General features: G+C 41.0%; 1 long non-coding RNA gene across 2 annotated transcripts in view; it reads right to left on the reverse strand.

Moving 5' to 3' along the window:
* Positions 1-9607: 9607 nt before the first annotated feature.
* The window catches only part of LOC117347139, a 42868-nt gene continuing 24981 nt past the window's right edge, over positions 9608-27494 (reverse strand). For both annotated transcript variants that reach the window (XR_004536722.1, XR_004536723.1), the window contains exon 4: positions 9608-10507. This is a non-coding gene — a long non-coding RNA (uncharacterized LOC117347139). The remainder of the gene's footprint in view (positions 10508-27494) is intronic.

Here is a 27494-nt window from a genome sequence, read left to right on the forward strand (position 1 = left end):
TATGGTGAAGAGAGTGGAGACAGAATGGCATGCAGAGATTAATTTAAGATTGTGTGAGAAAGCAGTGATTTGGCGGTTGGATGGAAATGCATGCACAGGGGCATGTTTGATGGGCTATGACTGTGAATATGAGATATGGGCTGAACAAGGGTAGTGCGGGGTAGGGAAAGGCTTGCCAAGAGGGCTAGATCCAGATGTGTCCTTGAATCCAAATTAACTCAGTGAAAGACTCCCACTCCTGTACCGCGTTGCTTTCTTAACAGGATGGAAAAGTTATTTGCCATTGCCTTTTCCTGCGGCATGGAAGGTTAAGTGACTTGCCCAAGGCCATGAAGAGCTGCTGTGGGATTTGAACCTGGACCTTCTAATTTCCAATCTGCTGCTCTAACCATTAGGCTACTCTTCCACTCCAAGAGGGCTAGAAAGTTTGTAAAAGACAGTGGAATAAGATGGGTCTGTAAAGGGGTTAAACATAAATGAGGATGGGAGGAGAAGCTGATTAGGTAAGGGACAAAAAATAGGGGTTAGAGGAGGGGAGGGACAAATGACTGAAGGAGCTAGGACCATGTTTCGGGGGGGGGGGAGGGGAAGCACGGCCTTGCGTCACCGTGGGTCATGTTTGGGGGAATGTTATGTTTAAAGACTTAACGGGAACTAGTTTCAACACCGAATAGCTCCCTGGAGGTGTGTGAAATATGCATTGGGGGTTTATTGATTTTTGGACATGGATTGTATTGTAAGTGGAGATAATATTCAGATAGATAATAAAGCTGCGGCCAAATATTTATTCCAATAAAATTGAGTTGTATGGTTATTGATTGATGGTAATTAGCTTTTAGTTGCAGATGACGGGAATGTGAATGCTAATGTTACTAATATTGTTCAGTCTTTTGAGCTCCTTGATCTTTCTGCTAGTACAGGGTCTTGTCAGTCATAGCAGACAAAATCCTGGACCATAAGTGGATCAGGCTTATCTCTGTTGTGTGGGCATTTGTATCATCTGGAGCAAAGGTGGTGGAAAAGTCCAGCTGAGGATCTGCGTTCAAGATGTAAAATGCAGTTGCAAAGTAAACTCTATTATGATGAAGTTCTGAAGCGCAAGAGAATATATTAACAGGAAATTAGCAGAGGTAGGAAACAATCCTCATCATTTGTTTAAAATTGTTTTTGATTTGGCTAATGTTGCTTCAAAAAAATCAATCAGTAAATGCTCTAATTGAAAAAAGGCTTTTTGAAATATATTGATGAAAAGGTTTCTTCTCTGGTTTTTTGTTTTTTTTTATCAATAAATGTTTATTGAAAGATTTTGGGTATAAAATATACACACCAGAAATTGCATAGCAGAGACAACAGAGTTGCAACAAGCATACAAAACCACAACAATAGATCTATAAGTCTCCTAATGCTCCCCCATCAATACAATCAGCAGAAAGTGCTCCCAACCATACCAACAATCCCCCAATAGAAAGCAGTAACCCGAACTCCACTATGTCCCCCCCACCCCCCAGCACTACCTCAAGCAAAGAGGGACTCCCTGTTGGTTCTGCAGGAGAGTCCCCCCATCCACAATCCCCCCCCCCCCAGAAAGAAGCTTAAAACAAAGATTCGATTTTTTCAAGTATTCGCGTCCAAGTCCGTGTATAAGTATAATAGTAACCATGACGCTTATCGTTTTAAGACTCCAGATGAGGTAGATCTCTCAGAGTCTGGAGTTGTGGTTAATTCTCAGGAACAAATTTCTGTCTGTTTTCAAATGTGAGATCATTTTAAGTCTGTTTCTGCATTGGAAGTGGAGCAGATTGTATGCTTGATAAATTCATCAGATGTCCTTGTTCTTTTTCAAAATCTTTCTTCTAGTAGGAAGGTGCTGGCTCCCTTCATCAATCACATACCCCCTCTTTTACTAAGGGCTCCTTTTACGAAGGTGCATTAGGGCCTTAATGCGCGGAATAGCACGGAATAGCTGCTACCGCCTCCTCTTGAGCAGGCGGTAGTTTTTCGGGTAGCGCACGCTATAGCACGTGCTAATCTGGTGCGTGGGCTAAAACGCTAGCACACCTTTGTAAAAGGAGCCTTAAGGTGCGCTATGCTTTTTAGCATACGATAAATATTAGCACGCGCTAAAAGCTAACTTGTGCATGTTATTCTATGGACACGTTAGTGGTTAGCACGTGTGTTGATTTAGAGCATGCTAAACGAGCGCTAAAATGCTTTGCGCACCTTAGCAAAAGTGGGCCATAGTTAATTCATCTTTGAGTACCGCTTTTTGTAATTTCACTACCACACTCAAAATGAAGGAGGCTGCTAGTATTGCTATTAGCAAAAAGTATGAGTCTGTGATGAATACACAGGTTTTAGACCCATTTCTATATCATAATTATTAGTGAAGACAGTGGAAAAGGCTGTTTTGGGACAGTTTGTTGATTTCTTAGAGGAAAATAAGACTTTTCACTTTCAGCAATCGGGTTATAGGAGTAATCATAAGATGGAGTCATTACTGTTAGAAATGACAGATGAAATTCTGTGCAAAGTCCAGTCTGGTTTGAACACCCTGTGGGTAAAACGTGACCCGACAGCGGCCTTTAACATGGTCTTGCATCTGGAATTGTTGCAGAGATTCAAAGAAAGGGGTCTAAATTCTACAGTGTTACAATGAGCTTCTTATTTTTCTAATCTTCTAATCGCTCTTGTTCAGTATTTTAGAAGAGTGAATTGTCAACTAAGGGGTCTGTTAGATTGAAAGTACCTCAGGGGTCATTATTAATCCCAACTCTTTTTAATATGTACTCGGTACCCCTAGAAAAACTGTTGGAAATGATATATTAAGTTTCACATCTTCACAGTTGATAAAATGAGGAATTGAGTATTTTGGATTTTAATGCTAAATTGGATCAGTTGTGCACTCAGCTTGCTGAAAACCATTTAATTTTAAATGCAGAAAGTTATGCAGCTATGTGGATCTCTGATAGCCATTCAGATCTACGAGTAGTACCAGAGATAGGCGGTAAACCATTGCCGCTGTATTCTGAAATCACAACGCTGGAGGTGTGTTGTGATTTAGAATAGCTATAAACTTCACATCAGTCATTTTGTGAAATTGTGCTTTTTCATTTAAGATTTTTGCAGCAGTTAAAGACAGTTTTGACAATGGAGAATCTCACTAAATTAATCCATGATTTCATTACTAGTTATTTAAACTACTATAATACTTTGTTTTTGGGATCAAGCAAGATCAACTTGCACCATTTACAGCTGATCCAAAATATAGCTGCTACGTTTTTGACTGGTGCGCAAAGAAAAGATCATATTACTCAAGTCTTATTTAAATCACAGTGGTTGCCTGTTACAGAGGCCCTCTTTTACTAAGGTGTGCTAATTGATTAGCGCTCGCTAATCGATTTAGTGTGCGCTAAACACTAATGCATGCATGTTAGTCTATGGACGCGCTAGTGTTTAATCCAGTGGTCCCCAATCCTGTCCCGGAGGACCACCAGGCCAATTGGGTTTTCAGGCTAGCCCTAATATGCATGAGAGAGATTTGCATATAATGGAAGTGACAGGCATGCAAATCTGCTCCATGCATATTCATTAGGGCTAGCCTGAAAACCCGATTGGCCTGGTGGTCCTCCAGGACAGGGTTGGGGACCACTGGTTCAGTGCACGCTAATTCAATTAGCGCACCTTAGTAAAAAAGGAGGCAAACCTATTAAGGCTAAGTTGATCTGTTTGGTTTTTAAAGTATTTGTGTAAGAAATTATCCAAATACAAGATCCTTTATCCAAAATTCTCAAGACATTTCAGATTTTAGAATTTTTCATTTATTGGAATGATGTGTTGCCAGTGGCCATAGTGATTCATATTTGTTGTCTACTGCAGCCCTACAGGCTTTTCTCTGCTGCCTCCTGCATTGCTGACATCACTTCCTCTTTCCTTCCTGGCTGGATGTGACAGAGAGAAGCATGTGGGGCTACAGAATGCAATGAATATGAATATTTTGAGGTACACTGGTTTGAGGTAAGATGAAAAAACTGAACTACTATCAGTGTAGAGTTAAGTTTTAAAAGTGATTTTGGGGGTCAGATTTAATTTTTGATGCTAAAAATAATTTTTTTTGTACAAATTAGTAATGCAACAATGTTACAAAAAAATTATTTGGGAGAGCTTTTCAGCTTTTAGAATTTCAGATAAATGATCTTGTATATATATTCATCTGGCAGATCTGTGGATCAAAAATACACAAGAAGAGAATGTGCTAATCTACTGTTCTTCAACTGCCGGTCCGCGGACCAATGTCGGTCCGCAGAAAATTTCTACCGGTCTGCGCAGGGCCGGCGAGATCTAGGAATAATATTTCCTGTCGGGCATCTGTTCCCCTTTCCCTTCCAAGGCCGGCGTTAGGATCGGCTGCGGTACTGCTACAAATGGACGGCGAAAATAAAGACAGAAGCCGCGGGACTTTTCCTCTTGCCTGCATCGCTATAGGCTCCGCCGATCTTGATCCCGCCCCCCTCTGAAGTGACTTCCTGTTTTTGAGGGGCAGGATTGAGACCAGCAGAATTTGTAGCAAATAACAATGCAGGCAAGAGGAAAGGTCCCATGGCTTCTGTCTTCATTCTAGCTGTCTGATTTAGCGGGACCACAATTGAAGGTAGGGTAGGTTTTGTCTTTGTTATTGCTGCCAAATTTAGCAGGACCAGGGTTGAAGGCAGGGCTGATAGCAATCGAGTGCAAGAAGAGTGGATCGGGGCCAGCAGCCAAGGAAGGAAATAAGAGATGCTGGATTATGAGGAGAGGGAAAAATGTGATATAGGTATTGTGGGAAGGGGATGGTAGACCCAGGAAGGGGGATTGGTGTGACAGAAGGGAGATGGTGGATCCCCTTGGGGGAGAATAGTTATTGGAACTAGGTGGGAGTTGGAAGAATAGGGACACAAAGACAAGTGCTGGACCTTGCCAGGGGCAGAGAGACATGGAAAATGCTGAACACGAGGGTGGAGTATGAAGACAGAAGTCAGATGTTGGATATGGGTAGAGGGAGTAGGGAGACAAAGGGGATATGCTGGACATGGTGAAGTGGGAAAAGGGAGACAAGGAGAAGTTGCTGAATAAGGAATGGAGGGATTAGGGTGATGGAAGGTATCTGCTAGATTAAGATGGGGAAAAGAGGGGAGGTACTGGAATGGGATGGGAAAAGATGGTGGTTTGGCTGGCTGGCTCAGCAACGGGAAGTAAAAAAGAACACAGGAAGATGCTGGGCATGGAGGTTGTAGGGTGAAGGAAAAAAGCAGACTTGACTGAGTAGGACTTGACTGAGTAGGTGGGAGATGCTGGACAGGGGGTGAATGCAGTAAGAAGAAAAAGGAGGTTCTGGATATTAGAGTAATAGGTAGAAGACAGGAAGGGACAGAGGTGCCTACAGCTGCCTACAATCGGAACGCAGTTTACAGAATCCGGGCCTTAGAGCTTATTTTGATATCTTTGCATTTAAGACACTGATGCAATCGTTGGTATTAGGACACCTAGATTATTGCAAAATAGTCTATTTAGCAGGGGTAAAGAATAATATTTCCAGACCACAACTTATACAGAACACAGTGGTGAGATTGATTTATGGTCTGAAAACAAACGATCACGTATCTCCCTTTTATCATGAATTGCATTGGCTACCCATGGAGGCCCTTGTCATCTTCAAGTTTGGTTGTATTTATTACAGAATTATAAAAGGTCAGGCTCCTTCATATCTGTTGGATGTATTCACGGTCTTTAATCTAAAACACTCTCGCAAAGCTCATGCTCTTTTCATTTACCCGTCAGTAAAGGGTTGCAAGTTTAAAAGATATCATGAACGTACGCTCTCATATCAGGCCGCTTTTTGGGATAAAGATTTTAAGCAACTATTCTCTGCATCTATTTCAGACTTGGATTTCAGAAGGCATGCAAAGACTTATTTGTGTTTTAGATTTCTGGGTAACTAATTTCTTTAAGAGTTTCATTTGTGATATAGGTTAATCTTTTGTAAACTGCATAGAACCTCACAGTTATGCGGTCTATAAGTTGATTTTATGCTATGTTATTTTAAAGTGCTTGCTCATCATCAATGTTTCAATTAGTCATCAATATTTCAATTATTTTAAAGTGTTTTTTACATAATTACATAATTATAACCATACCAAACACCAAGTGGCACTGCATTATCTCACTGTTCACTTATTAATGCTCTTTGATAGGGTTACCAGATTTTACTGTTGTAAAATCCGGACTCATAGCCCCACCCCCCAGAACCACCCAGTTCTACCTAAGTCACGCCCATTCTGCCCAGCCTTGCCCTCAGCCCCGCCCCCAACCTGTTCTCAAGCTCGGAGCTGCATCGGGAGGGCAGGTGTGATGTGATATGTGATGACGTGCGTGCACGTGACATCACCATGTCACATCTGCGCCTGCGCAAATGCCCTCCTGACGTGGCCCTGGGGTGGAATTTTTTTCAAAACCCAAAGGCCCTCTTTTACTAAGGTGCGCTAACCGATTAGCGCGTGCTAATCGATGTAGCGTGCGCTAAACGCTAGCACGTGCATGTCGGTCTATGAATGCGTTAGCATTTAGTGCGCGCTAATCGGTTAGCGCAGCTTAGTAAAAGAGGGGGGAAAGTGCTGGGTTTTGAAAAAGAGGACAAATCTGGGTAAATCCAGACATCTGGTAACCCTAATCTTTGATGAATTATAATTGTGCATTAAACTTTCTCCTTGTATTGTATGTTGCTGTGATTTGTCCAGTCTATTACATTATATGTCCAAACACATGATCAAATGGTGAACTGGTCATTTTAAATGCTGCAAAAGCCTCCTTTAATCGATTGAAATAGTTCATCTCCTCTTTAAAACTCTCTCCCTCCTCAGCTCAATGCGAGTTTCAAAAAGCTTCATCAGGAGAAGGAATGTTGGGAACTCCTCAAATCTTCTCCAACTTCCAAAAAAAGCCCACAATAGCTTACTCTCCTGCCCCTTGAGGCAACTGCTTCCTTTCTTGCCTCTAGGGTCAGAAGAGCAGATATGAATAGTGGGAGAAAATACAGTATGGTATATTCCATTTAACGTAGGTGTTCCAATCAGTTGCAGATGCTTCACTGGAGCCAATTCCATTCAGTGGATTTCAACATGACCTTAATTATTCTGACTACAATACAATTTACCTGGTCTTTACATACGTCAAGGGAATGAAAAAGACACTAACCCTTAACGATTCATACCATAAAGTCAAATCAGGAGATCAGCATGGTTGCACGTTGGGTGCGAGTCAAGATATTTGGGATTTTAATTTGTTAAACCAAAAAAATTCCGATGTACTGTCAATGTGTGATCAGTTGACAATTTTCCCTCATTTCAGCTTTCAATGTGAGAGGACACACGCATTCATACTAGGAGCAATCTGTAAGACTAGGGGCTCCTTTTACTAAGGTGCGCTAGCGGTTTTAGCGCACGCTAACCCCACTCTACGTGCCAAAAACTAACGCCAGCTCAATGGAGGCGTTAGCATCTAGCGCGCTTAGTAAAAGGATCCCTAGAACTGCCACAGTTGAGAGATCCCTACTGAAGCTATGAATGCATTTGTTTTTATGTACGCTGTGCTCACACATGCCTGCTCCAGTGGGAATTATTGCATAATTATAGACCTGATGGAATGTTCTCATGAGAATAGCCATTGTTTGATTTGTTTTTTTACTCATCGTGGATGAAAATACCATCATTGTTATAAACAATACACCTTTATTTATTGGTTTTAATAAAAATTGATGAATTCTTGATGTAAATCTTTACAGCACACAAAAAACTTTAATTTATGTTAGCAATAAGCATCTATTAGTTTTCTCCAGCTTCTAAAGTATTACTTTGTGCTCCTACTCTGGAAGCGCACCCTATGAGCTTTTCATGTATAAATTCATATTAGTATTACACTTTTGGCCTCCAGCAGATTTTATGATTGCCAGCGATGAATGGAAAATGGGAGCTCCAATCTCTTTTGTCTCCATTTGAATTCTCTTTTCAATTTCTCTTTGGTTTGTTGACTTAAGAATTCTCAAGTATCACTAAGGCACCTCAATGTGCACAAAAAACAGGATGCTTTGACCTCTTGGAACTCATGCAGTGCCTTGGCAGGAGACATGAATAGAAGATTAGGATAGAATTTCTTTCTTTTTTTAAACATGGGTGGGCAGGAAAGAGTTTTGTAGGATGATTTTGCTGAACGGTGTAGGCATATGTAATAGATAAAACTTACCTGTTTTACTAAGGAGCGCTATGCATTTTAGCGTATGCTATATATACATGGATGCTAACTGCTAACACACCCATAGACTAACATGCATGTGCTAGCATTTAGCATGTGGTTAGCTTACACTAATATTTAGCAAGCGCTACAAAGCTTAACGCGCCTTTGTAAAAGGAGCCCTTTGTGGCTGGCTCTGTATTATCATGCTTTTTTTTAATATTGTATAACTAAACATTTTGGAGCAGATTCTGTAAAGGACATTTAAAAATTAGGCGTCGTTTAGATGTCCAGGAGCTGAATTCTGAGTGCGATTCTCTAATGTATAGATGCACTATAGATGTCCTTTGCAGAATCATTTTTTAGGCATTACATAGATGTCCTAATAACGTCTATAATATTATTGTGTGTTGGTGTTATGATGACATTAGAATGGCAATTTTATGTTGGGGTTTTTTTTTTACATTAAAATTGTATGCAGTAAAATGCTTGCTGGCAGCACTATTATATTTTATTTATTTTTAAATTATTTATATACCACTTATATCCTTTGTGGTATTTACATTTGGCTCCTTTATCATATTTCTCTTCTGTTCCGGTTGCCCAGGGTCACAAGGAGCAGTGGGGGATTTAAACCAACAATGTCAGGGTGCTAAGGCTGTAGCTCTAACCACTGTACCACCCACACTCAGATAGTAGTAAACTGCATGTCAATTTCAAAGCCAAGCTTATATCCTCTTGATTTACAAGCAGTAATTTCTCTAGGATAAATATCAAACATGTACCTTCAACACTTGTCCAATTGCTCTTTTGGCTTCTATGTTGCTCAAACAAAGCACATGAAAAAAAAATCATATATAGATATTATATATGATAGAGGAGAACCAATTGTGCCTACATCTCCAACATTCAAAACCCCTTCAAAATGCAAGCTTTATAGCTTTTCTCCTTAATTGGCTCTCCTTGGATGTCCAGTTTTGAAAAATATAACATTTATACACATGAAAATATTTCTGCTTAAGACACTAAAAACCCCAGGTGATCCTACTATGTTGCTGACATTTTCTAAGTAAAATGGATGTTGCCAGAGGACATACTGACAATACACATGTTTTCCCCAATTGCTTTGGAAGTATTTTACAAAGGCTCCATGTTTAGGAAGTCTTTATAAAAGATTCTGCAAATTATAAACTTCTAGACCAGGGGTAGGGAACTCCAGTCCTCGAGAGCCGTATTCCAGTCGGGTTTTCAGGATTTCCCCAATGAATATGCATGAGATCTATTTGCATGCACTGCTTTCAATGCATATTCATTGGGGAAATCCTGAAAACCTGACTGGAATACGGCTCTCGAGGACCGGAGTTCCCTACCCCTGTTCTAGACCTATGATATCCCTGTTCTTGGCTAAATGACCTGTGTGAAATTGGGCTTCACACATTTTTAAATGGGCTGTTGGGCTGACCTACTTAACCCCCTTTTTACTAAACCACAATAGCGGTTATTAGCACAGGGAACCGCACTGAATGTTCCACGCTGCTCCCGACACTCATGGAGTTTCTGTGAGTGTCGGGAGCAGCGCAGTGCATTTAACATGGCTCCCTGCGCTAATAACCGCTTTTGCGGCTTAGTAAAGGGGGGGTAAGTTATTAATATGAAAACCCCCCCACAACAAATGTATCCCTTGTTTCCTCTTATCTCAGACATTTCTTTCTTATGATTCTTTATTTTCCTTTTTTTCCTATCTTCTCTTTATTGTCTTTTCTTCATTTTATATTCTTTCTTTTTCTCTTCTGTGTGTCGTTCCTTTATGGTCACCCTTTTTCTTTTCTTCTCTGAGTTTTCTTCTTCTTACCCGCCCTTTGTTTGCTGATGCAGCAGTATCAAATTTGAATGGAACATCGCAAGACCCACGGGAGATCTGTGACAGTGATGTAAATGTTCTAACAAAACACGCTGGACTGGCCTGTTGTCAGGCTGGATATGAGGGCCGTGTCTTCCTTTCTTTTATCGGTATCCCACTTTCATGCAACAGTTCTTGCAAACAATGGCATATACTTTCTTTGAAGATTGCTGCTAGACAGGCATTCAGATTGTACACTGCCTTAATTAAATACCCAGCAACCCTGATTCGTAGTTGCCTGTTGCTGCAGGCAAAACCTGCTGACCAAAAGTCCTATTGAAACAGCTGCAAGTTTAGTCTTGGGACTCTCCCGACTCCATCTGTATATTTATGCATCTGCTCATTCTGCTGTAATGAAAAGGATCAGAAAACACATTTGGTTGAACAATGAAATATCATTACACCCACAAAGAAGAGAGAACAGAGAAGGAGACAAAGAAAATTGACAGGGAACTGGTAGAGAAGTATGGAGGATAGAGAGGAAAAGAATACCAAGAAAGAGAAAAACAGATATTGGAAAGAGGATTGTCTGGAGATGAATGTTGGACTGAGCAACTTAAGTTATTCATATTGAAAGAACACAAAAAAGTGCATGTGGGTGGGATTGAGATGATTTATGATTTGGATGGTTTTCTTCAATGAACATTAAAACTTAGACGTTTGGAGATAGAACTGTTTCAATAATGAATAAGTCAACAATAACACTTTCACAATGATTAAGTGGAAAGTAGAAACATCCTACAACATAAGCTAAAAAGCCCCCACGGGAAGGAAAAGACTCAGACAAAACCCTCCCACCGCCACAGCAGTGGCTAAGGTGTTCAGACGCCATCTTTTGTGCATTGTGGGTTAGCGTGTTCGTTTTTTGAAAGCTCATGATCGGAGGTTACACCCTGAGGCAGCATTATGTGAAACGCTGGCCATCGTTGGTGTTCCGACCGAGCTCACGAACAAAGTGAACCTTCGGTGACTTTGTTGAGTCATTACAATTTTAAGAATTTGACTTAATTATTGATCTCACCACCTATTTAGTTATTTATTTAATCATAGCACAACATAGAGCCACGGTGATCTCCATGGGAGGTTTTTATGCCAATGAGGTTTTGTACCTGAACACCTTAGCCACTGGGAGGGTTTTGTCTGAGGATTTTCCTTCCTGTGGGGGCTTTATAGCTCATGTCGTAGCATGTTTCTACCTTCCACTTAATCATTGTGAAAGTGTTATTGTTGACATTTTGGAATTTTTTCACACATTCTGAGTTTTGATATGAATAATGTGCCATAAATGAGGCCAAACTGACCAGATGACCACTGGAGGCATGAAGACATGGCTTCCTTACTCCCCCAGTGGTTAGTGACCCCCTTCCCACCCCAAAAGATGTAAATGAGGAGGAGAGTGTGACACAGTGGTTAGAGTTACAACCTCAGCAACCTTTTATCCCCACTAGAATTACCCTCTTAAGGAAAGACTTACAGCCCCTTGAGATCGGGTGCTGAAGGTAGATCAGAGGCTTAAAACAAACTATAACAATTATTATGCCAATGTACATTTCACATCTACTGAATATGAGTAAATATTGTGAGCCAGTACTGTTGAATATGATGACACCCTGAGGTTGTGGGTTCAAACCTGTCACCCTGGGCAAGTCACTTAATTCTCTACTGTCCCAGGTACATTAATAGACTATGGGGCTCATAATCGAAAGAGAAAAATGTCCAAAAACTGGCCTAAGTCGGCACTTGGATGAACATTTCTCAAAAACGTCCAAGTGCCGATAATAAAAACGGATCTTGGACGTATTTCTAAACGACCTAGGCCTTCATAGTGCCGCTGAATGACCAAAGCTAAAAGGGGCATTTTGGGAGGTGTGTCGAGGGTGGGAGTTGGGCGGGATGTGGGCCGGCTTAGACTTAGTCGTACAGCATGTGCAACCGAAAGTTTTAGAACAGAGCCTAGACGGAACTTGGACGTTGTGACTTAGACCATGTAAAACATGGTCTAAGCAGTGGCGTACCTAGGGTATGTGGCACCCGGGGCCCATCATTTTTTGACACCCCCTCCCCCCCTCATGGAAAATTTTTTTTTTTTTTTTTTTTTGCAATAACCATGAAATGGAATAAATGGTCAGAATAGAAACAGGCAGTGAAAATTTTCTTTTATTGAACCTCATTTATGTAACCATTATTCCAAACATAACATAACATAAATTATGTCGGAATTGTCATGACATCAGAAGTACATATGGAGTAGTTGCAGGTGATGCTTGGGACAGTTCTGATTATGTTAGTTTGGTTTTATGTGTTTTTTGAATAGAAGGGTTTTTATTTCTTTTTTTAAGGTTTTGTAGTTTGTGGTCGAGGTCAATAGGTTGTAGAGTTGGGGGTCAAGTGTTGCAGCTCGAATGGCTAGGAGGTTGTCGAACAGTTTTTTTTCTTTTGACGTTTTTGGTTGGAGGGTGTGTGAATGGTGCGTGAGTTCTCCTATGTCTGTTTGAAGTGGATTGAATTATTTAGCTGAAGAAATTAGTTACCCCCCCATTCCACACACATTAATTCTCTTCCATTTTTGTTCCCATTATAAAAAAACACTGATAAGTTCCCAGGAAAAAAATACATTAAAATAAGAAGTGAAAACAAAGGCCCCTACAGATGAGAACATAACATAAGAATAGCCTAACTGGGTCACACCAATGGTCCATCATGCCCAGTAGCCCATTCTCATGGTAGCCAATAGTGCTGCCCGATTCAGAGAAAAATATTTCATTCGATTCGATTCACCCTGTTGAATCGATTTTTTCGATTAGATTCACTGTTAATGACACCGCTTTTTAAGTTTAAACAAAGTATAACAATAAATTTCACAACAACAATAAATTTCACAAAGTACTTAAAAAAAAAAATCACATTTTTCCATTAAAGCAGTTCTGGAGACATTTGCTTGAACAGTCTTTTTTCCCAGTCCATAAGCAAGCAATATGAAAAAGATTTCCTTAATTATCTACTCAAACATTTTTGCTATTTACTTTCATTGTACCTAGACTATTATTCAGTAGAAAAAATTTAGTTTGTTCAATCAAGCAGAATATTCACTCATAGAAGTCCAATGTCCACACAGGATTTGATTGAACAAACCATATTTTTTCTACTGAATAATAGTTTAGGTATACTGAATAGCAAAAATGTTAAAGCCACACAGAAAAGCAGTAAAAGTCAATAGGTTCTCCAAGTGGGAACAACCTGATGTCTCAGCACTTGAGGAAAAGACCACGTAATAATGTTTATAAGATAAATCATATAAATGATTATACTGAAGCAGGGTGTCCTCAGCGTGAGAGGTAAGCGAGAGGAGAGAATTCTCCAGTGCTTTACACAATAAGGCTCCTCTGCCTGCAGTGCACACCATCATAGGACACCTCAGGTGTGCTCAAATTAATCAATGTGATAAATTAAACAGTGATAAACAATTGGTCAATCACAAGAGTGCAAGATCAAACAGGTTGTTCCCACTCAGAGAACCTATTGACTTTACTGCTTTTCTGTGTGAGTAGATAATTAAGCAAATTTCTGATAGCCTACAGAACTGATTCTCACCTTCCATCCCCAGCCCCCAAGACTTACCAGACCCCCCCTGCCGATGCATTTACTTACTGCCTGAACTGGATATTAAATCGTGGGGAAGAGAGGAGAAATGCGGGGAAAGAGCCAGCCAAAACTAGTATTTGTTGCTGCTGAGTGCACCAATCCAGGGCAAGCAGACGCTTCCCCCATGTCTTAATAACAGACAATGGACTTTTCCTCCAGGAATTTGTCCAAACCTTTCTTAAAACCAGCTACGCTATCTACTTTTAACATAACTTCTGGCCACTTCATTTTTAAGCTTAGATCTTTCCTTCCAAACAGAGACCTTGCTAGATGTCAAATACAGCACAAGGTAACTTCACATGGACTTAACTGTGCAGGAAATGAATCTCCTCATACACCCACCATATAGTGCAAAAATGTGCAAAGGTCTGTTTTTTTCTTTCGATCACTACATAGCCTAATGCCACACAAGCAGCGCTGTTACAAACATATTCTGAAGGTCAATGCTAAGGTTGACAAAGTTTCCTTCCTTGGACCAGAAGGAGATACTGACAAACCACTGGAAGAGATTCTAAAACAACTACCCAGAAATAACACCCAAAGACCCACTCAGTGTGTGAACCAGTTGAGTGGAGTGGACTAACTGGGGGTGGAAATGGGCCCAGAGTTTGCTCAGCAGAATTTCCCAGACTACCTCTTCCTCTCAACACACTGACATGCTACCACCACCACCAACACTAGGAACACCTCACCGAGTATGCCAGCAATGCTTATAAACTTTATAAAACACATTATTATATTTTCTTATAAAGCATATATTTTAACTGAACTCAGCCTTGCCATTCACAAAAATAGAAAAGTTCCCATTTCAAGCTGTCTCATGTACACTTTTCAAATCTAACATATTGTAATCACAAAACAGAAAATAAAATTATTTTTTCTACCTTTTGTTCTCTGATCAATATTCAAATCTTGTTGGTCCCAGGCTCTTGTTGTCTTGCTTGCCAGGGTCTCCTTTCTCCGTGCTAACCATCCGTCTGCCATCTCTGTTCTCCCCTTCCGTTTCCCTTCCCTCTCCCGGAGATCTGGCATCTTTCCTTTTTTTTGTCTCCATCCACAGATTCACCTTTTCTCAACTCCCCACCACCCCAGGATCCACCATCTCTCCCTTTCTGTTCCCAACTATCCTCCTATCCAGTATCTCTATCCCCCCTCCACACCATCCCCTGTTTCCAAGTTCTCTCCCTTTCTGTTCCTTCCCTCCCTAAATCCCATTATGCACCATCTCTCTCCCACTCCTCTGTTTTTAGACCCATTATTTCTAACCCCCAAAGTCTGGCATATGCACGTATCTTTGAACCCCCCCTTCCCTCTCTCCCTCTGTGTACTTTTACACCAGGACCCCCCTCCCCCGAAGGTCTGTCCCCCCTCAGAAGGGCTACACCCCACCCCTGAAGACCTGCACCCCCCGAAGGACTTTACCTCCCACCCGAAGGTCTGTCCCCCTCTGAACGCCTAAACCCCACCCCTGAAGGCCTGCACCCTCCCCGAAGGATTGTACCCCCCACCCGAAGGTCTGTCCCCCCCTGAAGGCCTGCACCCATCCCGAAGGCCTGCACCCACCCCGAATGCCTGCACCCACCCCGAAGGCCTGCACCCACCCCGAAGGCCTGCACCCCCGAAGGCCTGTCCCCCCCCTTGAAGGCCTGACCCCCCCTTGAAGGCCTGCCTGCTTGTCCCCCCTTGAAGGCCTATCCCCCCTTAAAGGTCTGCCTGTCCCACCCCCTTGTAGGCCTGTCCCCCTTAAAGGTCTGCCTGTCCCACCCCCTTGTAGGCCTGTCCCCCCCTTGAAGGCCTGACCCCCCCTTGAAGGCCTGCCTGCTTGTCCCCCCTTGAAGGCCTGTCCCCCCCCTTGAAGGTTGGCACCCCCCCAAAGGCCTGCACCCCCTTGAAGGCCTGTCCCACCCCCTTGTAGGCCTGTCCCCCCCTTGAAGGCCTGCCTGCCTGTCCCCCCCTTGAAGGCCTGCACCCCCTTGAAGGTCTGCACCCCCCCCCGAAGGCCTGCACCCCCCCCGAAGGCCTGTCCCCCCACTTGAAGGCCTGCCTGCCTGTCCCCCCCTTGAAGGCCTGCACCCCTTGAAGGTCGGCACCCCCCCTGAAGGCATGCACCCCCCCCTGAAGGCCTGTCCCCCCTTGAAGGCCTGTCCCCCCCCCCTTGTAGGCCTGCACCCCCTTGTAGGCCTGTCCCCCCCCCTTGTAGGCCTGTCCCCCCCCTTGAAGGCCTGCCTGCCTGTCCCCCCCTTGAAGGCCTGCACCCCCTTGAAGGTCTGCCCCCCCCCCCGAAGACCTGCACCCCCCCTTGAAGGCCTGCCTGCCTGTCACCCCCCTCCCCCTTGAATGTCTGCCTGCCTGCCCGCCCGCCCGCCCCACCCTGAAGGCCTGATGCCCCGACCCACCCCGAAGGACCATTCGCCCCCTGGCCTCCCCGCACTACCTATGAAGCAGCCGCAGCAGGATCGCGACGTCAGCTATCTTTGCGCTGCTTAGGAGCTGCTTCCTGCGCCGGGCTACCTTAAGCTACTGCCCCCCCCCACGCCCGAAGGACCGCTCGCCCCACTGACCTTCCAGCACACCTATGAAGCAGCCCGCAGCAGGATCGCGACGTCAGCAATCCCTCAGCTGCTTGGGCGCTGCTTCCTGCGCCGCGGTCCCGCCCCCTCCTCTGACGTCAGAGGAGGGACGGGACCGCGGCGCAGGAAGCAGCGCCCAAGCAGCTGAGGGATTGCTGACGTCGCGATCCTGCTGCGGGCTGCTTCATAGGTGTGCTGGAAGGTCAGTGGGGCGAGCGGTCCTTCGGGCGTGGGGGGGACTGAGCGGCAAGGCCGGGAACACCCCCTCAGGGCTGGTACCCGGGGCGGCCCGCCCCCCCCCGTCCCCCCCTAGGTACGCCACTGGGTCTAAGTCAAAAAAACCACCTAAAGTCACCAGATAAACACTGAAAACATATAAAACAAACCCCCACACACTACCCCAGTGATCAACGACCCCCCCTCCACCCCCATAAAAATTTTATTCACAACTTTAAAATTCTGCCTCCAGACCATCATCACCTGGCCGCCTGGCATAGGAAAGCCTAGTCGTCCAGCACAGAGGCAGCTTAAGTCGTCTTGGGGGTTGGTTAGGAACCTAAAGAGAGGAGGACCCATGCCCATAAGCCTCTGTAATCACTGCATTGATATTTAAACATGTGCACTGCCCTATACACCCCCAAAACCCTTTTTTACTGGAATATAAGTGGCTCCTGCAGCCATAAGGGCTATTGGGGTGGTAGATAAGTGGGTCTAGGGGATTCTGGAGGTGGTTTAGGGGGGCTCACCATAACCTATAAGGGAGCTGTAGGGAGGAGAAGACATGGCACTCTTTTTGTGAAGTTCACAGCAGTGCCCTGTAAGTACCCCACTATTTAGGTGGTATGTCTGGGTGTGCAGTCCATCACTTTGCAGACCCCTCCCACGTCCAACAGGGCTTGTTCTAGGTGTTTTGGACTTGGACGAAAATGTGGTATAAAGATGGACGATTTATTGGCTTGGACGATCAGATCGGCAGGACGTAAAATTAGACGATTTTTGAAACTAAAAAAAAGTTGGACGTATCTTTTGAAAATGTGTCTTAAGCTGTTTTTTATTTTGGACGACTTGCGAGATGGACGTAAACGGACTTAGACGTCCCTTTTGATTATGCCCCTCCATGAGCCCACCGGGACAGATAGGGAAAATGCTTCAAGTACCTGTATGTAAACCGCTATGAGTGTAGTTTTGAAATTACAAAAAGGCAGCATACAAATCCCTAACCCTAAATACCAGCTGTTTTGGGGCAATCCTTTTAGAGCAGCAAGTAGGTCTCTGGAGTAGCCTGGTGGTTGGTAAAATGGACTGCAAAGAAGACCAATAGCCCACTCTAACTAGTACACTTCTGGCGGAAAGTGTGAGCCCACCAAAATCCTATTGTACTAACATATAGGTGATACCTGCAGGCATAAGGGCTATTGAGGAGGTATACAGTCAGGTCCAGTAGATTGTGACCGAGGTTTGGAGGGCTCACCATGTGTATCTGGGACTTTTTATGTGAAGTTCCCTGCAGTGCCTCCAAAGGTGCCCCAATGCTCTGCTGGGATGTATGTGTATTGCAAAAATGCATTGGCAAGGGGACATAATTGCTTACAAGCTAAGTTAAAAAAAACACAAAACATAAAATAAAAATATATAAATAAATACAAAAAAAAATAAATAAAGTATATATATATTAAAATGGATATGAGGTTTACAACACTGAATTGGGAGATATGTAAAGAGGAAAAACAGGAATTTAAGTATTTAAAATGTTTCAACTTATAGAATATAGGGGAAATAATGAAATGAATTGCTTGGGAGGGGGAAGAGGGCTAGTCTGATAGTTTGACTTCAAGTTATCGCATTCTAAGAAGGGGTGGGATAAGGGAGGGTGTAGGGATGGGTTTCGGGGATTTTATTAATATAATCTGTAAGAAATTAAGGGAGAAAAGAAATATATCTTATAATAAATTAAGGGAAATTAAATTTTTACAAAGAAAATATACATTGCATAATTTATTGAAGTTCATATTTGTTATTAATAATTCTAACAATGGAGCTTAAAATATTATCGCTTAATGTTAATGGATTGAACCATCCTATCAAAAGAAAGAAAACCCTTTTATATCTGAAACAACAAAATATAGATATCTGCTATATTCAAGAGACACACTTATCAGCTATAGAATCTAAAAAATTAAAAAATACATGGATAAAACATTGTTTTTATGCACCAGCTGTAAATAAAAAAGCAGGAGTTGCAATTTTGGTAAGCAAGAGATGTACTGCAAATTTCAAATTTATTTCAGCTGATCCCTTAGGAAGATGGTTACATATAGACATGAAAATGGGAAATACTACCATGACACTGTTCAATATATACGCACCTAATACGAACCAAATTGAATTTTTTAAAACTCTGCAACAAATATTATTACCACTGGCTACTTCAAACTTAGTGGTGGCTGGGGATTTTAATGCTGTTATAGATCCAATTATGGACAAAAAACCTAGTAAAAATATGAAATCATTAGGATTAGATAATTTAGTAACAAATTGTGATTTGAAAGATATATGGCGAATATTTCATTTTAATGACCGGGAATTTTCATTTTTTTCCCATGTTCATAAATCTTTTTCAAGGATAGATTATATATTGGTTTCAAATTCATTAGTTCAACTAGTAACACAAGCCTCCATAGATCCAATTATTTTATCTGATCATGGTGGAGTGTGGATTAAAATTAAGATAGTTGATAAAGAAGACAATAGACCTATATGGAGATTTGATAATGCCTTGCTTGTTGAACCAAATTTTATTGAGGAATTACAAGTGAAAATCAAAGATTATTTTCAAACTAACAATACAAAGGATATTTCAATAGAAATATTATGGGATGCTTTTAAAGCAACCATTAGAGGTCAAATTATTTCCTTTTCGGCATATATAAAAAAAAAATTAAAGAACAATTTAATAATTTGGAAAAAGATATAAAATTACTGGAATCTAAATTAATTAAAAAATGGGAATATTCTACATTACAAGACCTCTTGAAAGCTAAAGGGAAATATAATGAATATTCTTCTAAGTTAATTAGGAAAGATTTATTTTCTCAACAAGCATTGTATTATGGAAATTCAAATAAGGCGGGAAGAATATTGGCAAATTATCTAAAAGCTAAAAAAAGGAAAACAAAAATAGCAATGATAAAAGATGAAAAAGGAAATATTTATTCTCAAAATGGACCGATTATAAAACAATTTTTAAATTTTTACAAAAACCTGTATTCTTCTGAATCTTATTTGGATAAAGAAAAAGATGGTAAAAAATTTTTAAAATCAATTAAGGGACCGAAAATTCCTGAGCATATAAAAGAAAATTTAGAAAAGCCAATATTAATAAACGAATTGCAAACAGCATTGAAGTCCCTTAGAGTTGGATCCGCTCCAGGTGGAGATGGTTTTACTATAGAGTTTTATAAATCATTTCAAATTACCATATTACCATATTTATTAAATTTATATCAGACTCAACTTACTAAAGGATATATTATGGGTACCATGGCTGAATCATTAACTATTGTTTTACCAAAGCCAAATAAAGATCCCACACTGGTTTCCAATTACAGGCCTATTTCTTTAATTAATATTGATGGAAAAATATTGGCTAAGATTTTGGCTATTCGTTTAGCTAAAGCTCTCCCTTTTATTATTGGAATACACCAAACAGGATTCATTGCTCAAAGACATTCTTCTAACAACACTAGAATGGCATTACATATGTTGACTTTGTCCAAAACCTTAAAAGATCCAGTTTTCTCTGTATCTCTTGATGCAGAGAAAGCTTTTGATCGTGTTGAAAGGACCTTTATGTATCAAGTGATGGAATGGTTTGGAATTGGATCAGGATTCGTTCAAATGGTTCAAACTTTGTATAGTTCTCCTGTTGCTAAATTATATATTAATAATAATTTTTCAGAAGTTTTCAAATTGCAAAGGGGAGTTAGACAAGGCTGTCCTTTATCTCCTCTGCTTTTTGATATTGTATTGGAACCCTTATTATTAGCTATTCAACAGACAGAGGAGATAGAAGGTATTCCGCATAAAGATCGAGAATATAAGATTTCAGCTTATGCAGATGATATATTGCTCTATTTGAGGAATCCTGAGACAACCATTCCTTGCTTACTTAAGTTAATTGAGAATTTTGGGAAATATTCAGGATATAAGATAAATTGGTCCAAATCAGAAGTTCTTCCACTCAATGTACATTGTACAAAAGGCTTATTCGATTCATTTCCTTTTCTCTGGAAGGAAGATGGAATAAAATATTTAGGCATTTTTATTAAAAACACATTGGAAGAAACAATAAAAATAAATGAAAAATTATTATTGCAAAAGGTCACGGAAATGTGTGAGCAATGGAATCCTTTACACCTTTCATGGTGGGGGAGAGTTCAAACTATTAAGATGATGATTTTGCCTGTAGTTTGTTATCAGTTGGGCATGCTAACTGTATTTTTTCAAGGATCCTTTTATAAAAAGTTAAATAGCATTCTATTAAAATTTATTTGGCTGGGGAAAACTCCTAGAATAGCTTTGGTATCTTTACAAAGATCAATTTCAGAGGGAGGGGTAAATTTTCCAAACTTTTATAGGTACCATCAAGCCTATATTTTGCGTCATGGTATGTATTGGATCCTCCCAGAACTCATGGAAAAACTCCCAGATTGGTTATATATAGAATGGCAACTCATGTCTCCAATTCGATTGTCACATGTTCTCAGTATCAAAATGCCTAGTTATAGTAAAGATAATAAAATACTAGCAGATACATGGAAAACTCTAAGATATATAAGCAATTTAACAACTATTCCAATTTACAAATCTACAAATCAATCTATATGGGTAAACTCCAGGATTCAAATTGGAGGAGAGAGACTACTCTGGAAGCATTGGATGATAGCAGGAATACGTATATTAGATGATATCATTTCTAATGGTACTATGCTTGAATTTTCACAGTTGCAACATAAATTTGGACTGAATAAATCAGAAAATTTTAGATGGATGCAACTGAAGCATGCCATTCAGGCGGGGTTCCCTGACTGGAAAAATCTTAATAATCATTATAGTATGGAATTCCTTTGTTTTCAGACAGACTTCCTGGGTCACCAGGCCTCCCAGTGGTATAAATTATTAAATGGATTTACTAAGAAGAAATTAAAAACTGGTTTAAGAGATATTTGGAGCATTGAGATTAAGCATGAAATTACTGCATCTCAATGGCCACGAATTTGGTCTTGGAGGATGAAATGTACGGTTTCAGCATCTATGAAACAAACTTGGTTTTTTCTGTTGCATAGAACGTTATGGACCCCTGTTAGATTACAAAAACTAGATAGTTCTTTGTCTAATAGATGCTGGCATTGTCATTTAGAAGTAGGAACTTTAGATCATTTATTGTTTCATTGCCCATACATTATGAATTTTTGGAAATCAATTTGGGACCAAATTAATAATTTATTAGAAAACCCAGTGGCATTGACTTATGATACTGTAATATTTGGTATGGAAATGAGAAACCAAAAGTCAGATTTCGGCAAATAACAACAAATTATTACTAATAATGACTGGAGTTGCCATTCAACAAATCACATTTAACTGGAAAGATTGGAAGAGATTAAACTACAATTTCTGGTGGAACTCTTTATGCCATATTTATAAAATGGAAAGGTTTATGGCAGTACAACGGGGCTATCTTAAAAGGTTTCAGGATATATGGAAACCATTAACGAAATATTGTAAGGATTAAAGTAAAACTGATTCCCTTATATTAATTATTATTTTAAGATGCAGTGGGGGGGGTATTTTAATATCACATGTTTTATATGATAATAAAATATATGGGTGGGTGGAATGGGATAGGGATGGGGATAAGAATTTATGAGATGTATCAATGAATAATTCTAAGTGATGTATTTATTATTTATGTGAGTGAATATATTATAACACTTTATGTAATCTTGAAAATGAATAAAGAATACAAAAAAAAAAAAAAAAAAAAAAAACACAAAACTTTATAAGTTATATTTGGAAAAAAAGTATTTGGATAGGTGATTTTTTTTTTCAAAAAATGGTTGAAAAATATAGATAAACTGAGAACAAACACATAGCCATTTTTTAAAAAAAAAAATAAAATAGGTGTTTTTCTGGTTTGAAAATGGTAATTTTTGGATGTTTATCCCAAAATATCCAAAATCAGATTTAGACATCATATTGGAAATACCACTCCATATTGTCACCTTCTTAGTAATAACTATTATCAATTATTATATTTTTAAATGGGAGGAAAACACTTCACATGATTGTGTCACTTAAAGAAATTCAATGCTCAAAAATTTGAACTACAAGCAAAACTCAAGGTCATCACAACTCAGAAAAACGTCCTCATTAATACTTTTTATTTAGGTATCCTTCTCTCTTGATTGGGCTAAAATGCTTATGATTTTTTCTTTTGTTTTTTCTTTGAATGTTTTGATTTGGATGGTTATGATTTCTTTTTTTTAAATGTATTTATTATGAATGAAAGAACTAGAATCATATACTCGTACAGACAGTCAATATACAAAGTACATATAGCCTACCTGAAAAACAAAACTAACCTCCATGTCCCACCACTCACCCAGCCCAATATATTAAGAACTAGTATGTATTATGCGTCTCTATCATGTAGAAAAACATAGGGACCATTGAGAATGCGACTACGAGTCATATGAAGTAAATTGTTCCAAAACAGTTCCCAGATAATGTCTAGACATGACTTTGTATTGAGTCTCAGTCCTCTAGGCCTAGTCTTTCCAAGGACAATTAGAGGTATATAATCAAAACAAAAATACGTCTAAAAACCCGCCTATATCGGCACTTGGATGATCAGAAATACAGGTTGTCCAAGTGCCAATAATCCCTTCTTGTGATGAAACATTGTTGGATGGACCCTGACAGCTTTCTTTATGTATTATTCAGCTTCTGTATTCTCCTTCTGTTTCTACTATCTAGGCTTGTGTGATATATTTATTTAATTATTTATATACCACTTATATCCTAAGTGGTTTTACATTCAGGTACTTTATCATATTTCACTATCTGTCCCGGCAGGCTCAAACTCTATCCAGTGTACCTGGGGCCATGAGGGGATTAAGTGACTTGCCCAGGGTCACAAGGAGCAGCAAGGGATTTGAACCCACAGCCTCAGGGTGCTGAGTCTGTAGCTCTAACCCCTGTGCCACACACTCCCACATCAATGTTTTGTTACTCATAAGAACATAAGAATAGCCTTACTGGGTCAGACCAATGGTCCATCAAGCCTAGTAGCCCGTTCTCACAGTGGCTAATCCAGATCATTAGTACCTGGCCAAATCCCAAGGAGTAACAATATTCCATACTACCGATATAGGGCAAACAGTGGCTTCCCCAATGTCTTATCGATCAAAGTGGTCTTAATTAATTTACGAAAACTGCAACAGGATAACATAGCTTGCAGAATACATTTACCTAACCACCTAAGTGGTTTAGAGAAAAAAAAAAAAAAACAGCAACAACTTTTCTACATATACACTGACTAAAACACTAAATGATGACAATCGGCACAGAAGGGAAGATGGTAAAGGGATATATTATATAAAATAAAGGAGAGGCCAGACAAGCTGCAGGAAAATGATCTCTGCTAGGAATGGATAAGCAAGTCTTGCTACAGTAAGTGCAGGTGACGTGTGTGACTAGCTATTTAATTGCTTCCATTGAAGGCTTGGGAGAAAAGCCAAGGTTTCACCAGCTTCCTGAAGTACAGCTAGTCTTGCTTTAAGCAAAGCCTGTCAGGGAGTGCTTTCTAGAGTGTGGGGTGATACTCTGGAGAAGGCCCACTAGCAGGTACAACATCGCATGATGACCTTTGGAGAAGGTGTATTTAGGAATATTCCTTGGGAGGGCCTTAGCGATTTAAGAGGTGTCTAGCAGGAAATCCTGGTCCATTTTCTTTAATGGCCTTGAAGATCAGACAAAGTATACATTTTAGCCATTTATCGTACTGTAGCCACTTAAGTTTTTGCAGAAATGCTGTGATCTGATCACATTGATCATCACATTCTATCACTCATTCTGCAGCATTCTGAATTAATTGGAGCTGGTGTAAATTCTTTGTAGTCACAGTAAAATAGAGTGCATTACAACACTCCAGCCTTGATGCTTTCATGGCACGAAGCATTACAATACATTATATTAGTATTAATGAGTCATTAATATGCCCCAGAAGGAGTTTAATGTGATTTACAATTTAGAAGAGCCTGGCCATGCCCAAGGATTATGGCATTTCATGAAAGTTCATGGACACATATAATTTGTTCTTTTAGGCTTCTGTGGCTGGCAACATGATTGTTACAAGTTTCTGGGTCTTGACACGTCTGTGTAGAAGGAACCATTTCAGCCGTCCTTGTACACAGACACGGCAAGATTCAGAAACCTACTATAATCACATATAATTTGGTTTGTGTTCGTATAGGCATATGCTTATGGTATATGGTTTAGAGAGTTCACAGTCATTCGCGCGCTGATATTTGAGCCCAGACAATTGGGCGCAAGACTCCAGTGCGCCGCCGGAAAAGTTAATTTTAAAGAGCTTCGACAGGGGTGTGAGGGGGGGAAACCCCCCCCCAGTTTACTTAATAGTGTTTGCGTTTCCATTGGGGGGGGGGCGGGACAGTTGGAACCCCCCATTATAGAGGAAAGTTAACTTTTTCCAAATTTTTTAGGAAAAAGTTAAGTTTTCTGTATAATTTGGGGGGTTGCACCCCCACTACCCCCCAATGGCAGCCAACGGCAGCGCGAACAGTATTAAGTAAAGTGGGCGGGTTCCCCCACACCCCTGTCAGAGCTCTTTAAAATTAACTTTTACAGTGGCGCACTGGAGTCTTACGCACAATTGTCTGGGCTGAAATGTTGGTGCAGCTTCGTCCGGCGCACTTTTGTCCTGTCGCCGGTTTGCAGAGAAGATTAGCTAAATCTGGTGTTGCAGTCTTAGTATTATGGGTTCCGGCAAGGGTGTCATTTTCCCGTTTTTTGGGGATGATGAGTAAGTAGAGAGTTTGATCATCTATTAAGGTAGGGGAAGTGATTTATGTCTTCTTTGGTTTCTGGTGGTCATAGCCTGCTGTTGTAGAGGGGAGTAAGGTGGGACTATGTGTTTTCTTGATGTGTGAAGAGAGATAGGGTGATTGTCAAAGATGATACAGATGTCTTTTTAAGGTTGCTTGGCTTTGGGGGATCAGAATAACTGTTGCTTCAGCTGTACCACAAAGTTCCAGACCTTTGATTTAAGAGGGAGTTTGTAATCTTACAGAAGGCATTTGGGACGAGGACAGGAACAGATAGAAAAGGGACTTGTTGGGATAGAGAGATGAAGGGAAAGAAAGAGGGCCAAAAGGAGAAGGGGGAAAGAGAGGGAGTAACAGCATGGGTGAGCAGAGGTAATATGAGAAGGAGCAAAGCCAGAGTCTGGTGGTGCAGTGCAGATTCAGAAAGGAGTGGGATATACAATACATTGAGAATCCCTAAACAGCAAGGGATGAAAGCCAAGCAGAGAGTGCATGAGCGCAATACAGCAGTGAAATTACTAGTGGTAACATGCATGGTGTGCAGTTACAACTCTATAGGAAGGTATAGGGGTTTACCTGCACAGAGCAGCAGTTATAACCCTTTACTAGGCAGAAGGGATAGGCCACTTTTAGCTACCATCACTTAGATTGCAACTATATAACTTCCTTCTCCTCTCTCTTGTATCCTTTCCCAAGATGATCTCTTCTTCTTGGCCCATGATATTAAACTTCCTTTTAGGTCCTATGTTTCCTCTTTATCCTCCCTTTCTTCCTGCCTACTCATTCCCAATGTTTTCTTCTCTTTGCCCCATTATCCCTATCTTGTTCTCCACCCTGTCCTCTCTCATCCATTTCCTTTTTCTGCCCTCCATCCCCAAACCTCCCACTCTTTTTCCCAATCCATGAGCTCCTTTTCCTCTCCTCTCCTAGTTTTATACTTGAAATTCCCCAACTATCTCAGACTTCCAAAAGTACCAGATAAATTATTCATACCCAACAGAAAGCACTTTATTTTCATCATGAAAAATGACTGCATTATATTATATGCAAAACAATTTACATTTATTCAAATAGCTATAGAATTCTAGACACTTTGCAATAGAAGCTTGAAAAACCTGGAGCAGCAAACCAGAGTGGTTTCTGCATCACTCACAAAGTCCAGTAACATAAATATTAATTGATGGAAATATAAATTTACGGTAAACTAAGAGGATCTGTCACTAAAATGTACACTCCCCCCTCCCCATTCGCGGTTCCTGCACTCGCGGTTTCATATAATCGCAATTTTTTCTGGGGAGGGGGAAAATTAAAAAAACAATCTTAATGTAAAAAAAATCCATCTTTTTTTTCCTCCCTGCTGCCTTCCCGGTCTTACCTGGTGGTCTAGAGGGCTTTCGGGGCAGGAGCGATCTTCCTACGCTCCTGCCCCGTGCAGATCGCCATGAGGAAATGGCTGCTGGGAGTTCCCATAGTCTCTCGAGACTACGTCGGGAACTCCCTACAGCCATTTCCTGATGGCAATCTGCACGAGGCAGGAGCGTAGGAAGATTGCTCCTGCCCCGAAAGCCCTCTAGACCACCAGGTAAGGCTGGGAAGGCGACAGGGAGGTAGGGGTGGGTCAGAGCCAGATAATCGCGGTTTTTCGGCATTCGCGGTCCGGCTCTGCCCGAATCCCCCGCGAATGACGAGGGAGAAGTGTATTAGGTTTGGGGTTTTAGGGCTAGATTCACTAACCTCCTTTCCGTGTCCGATCTGTTCCTGATTGCATGCAGGCCAACAAATTCACTAAAGGCCTGCATGCAAATGGGGATGATCGTTGGCACCCCCCCCCCCCCCACCCCCAGTGGAGAAGGGCAGGAGAGTCGGTCCGGAGTAGGAGAGATTTGGGGCTGAGAGTAGGAGATTGTGGCAGGCAGCAGGTCGGGGCTGAGAGCAGGAGATTGGGGCAGAGAACAGGGCAGCAGGCAGGAGAATTGGGGCAGACAGCAGAGAGCA

This window comes from Geotrypetes seraphini, chromosome 13 (genome assembly GCF_902459505.1).
Source record: "Geotrypetes seraphini chromosome 13, aGeoSer1.1, whole genome shotgun sequence".
In the NCBI taxonomy this organism is placed as follows: Eukaryota; Metazoa; Chordata; class Amphibia; order Gymnophiona; family Dermophiidae; genus Geotrypetes; species Geotrypetes seraphini.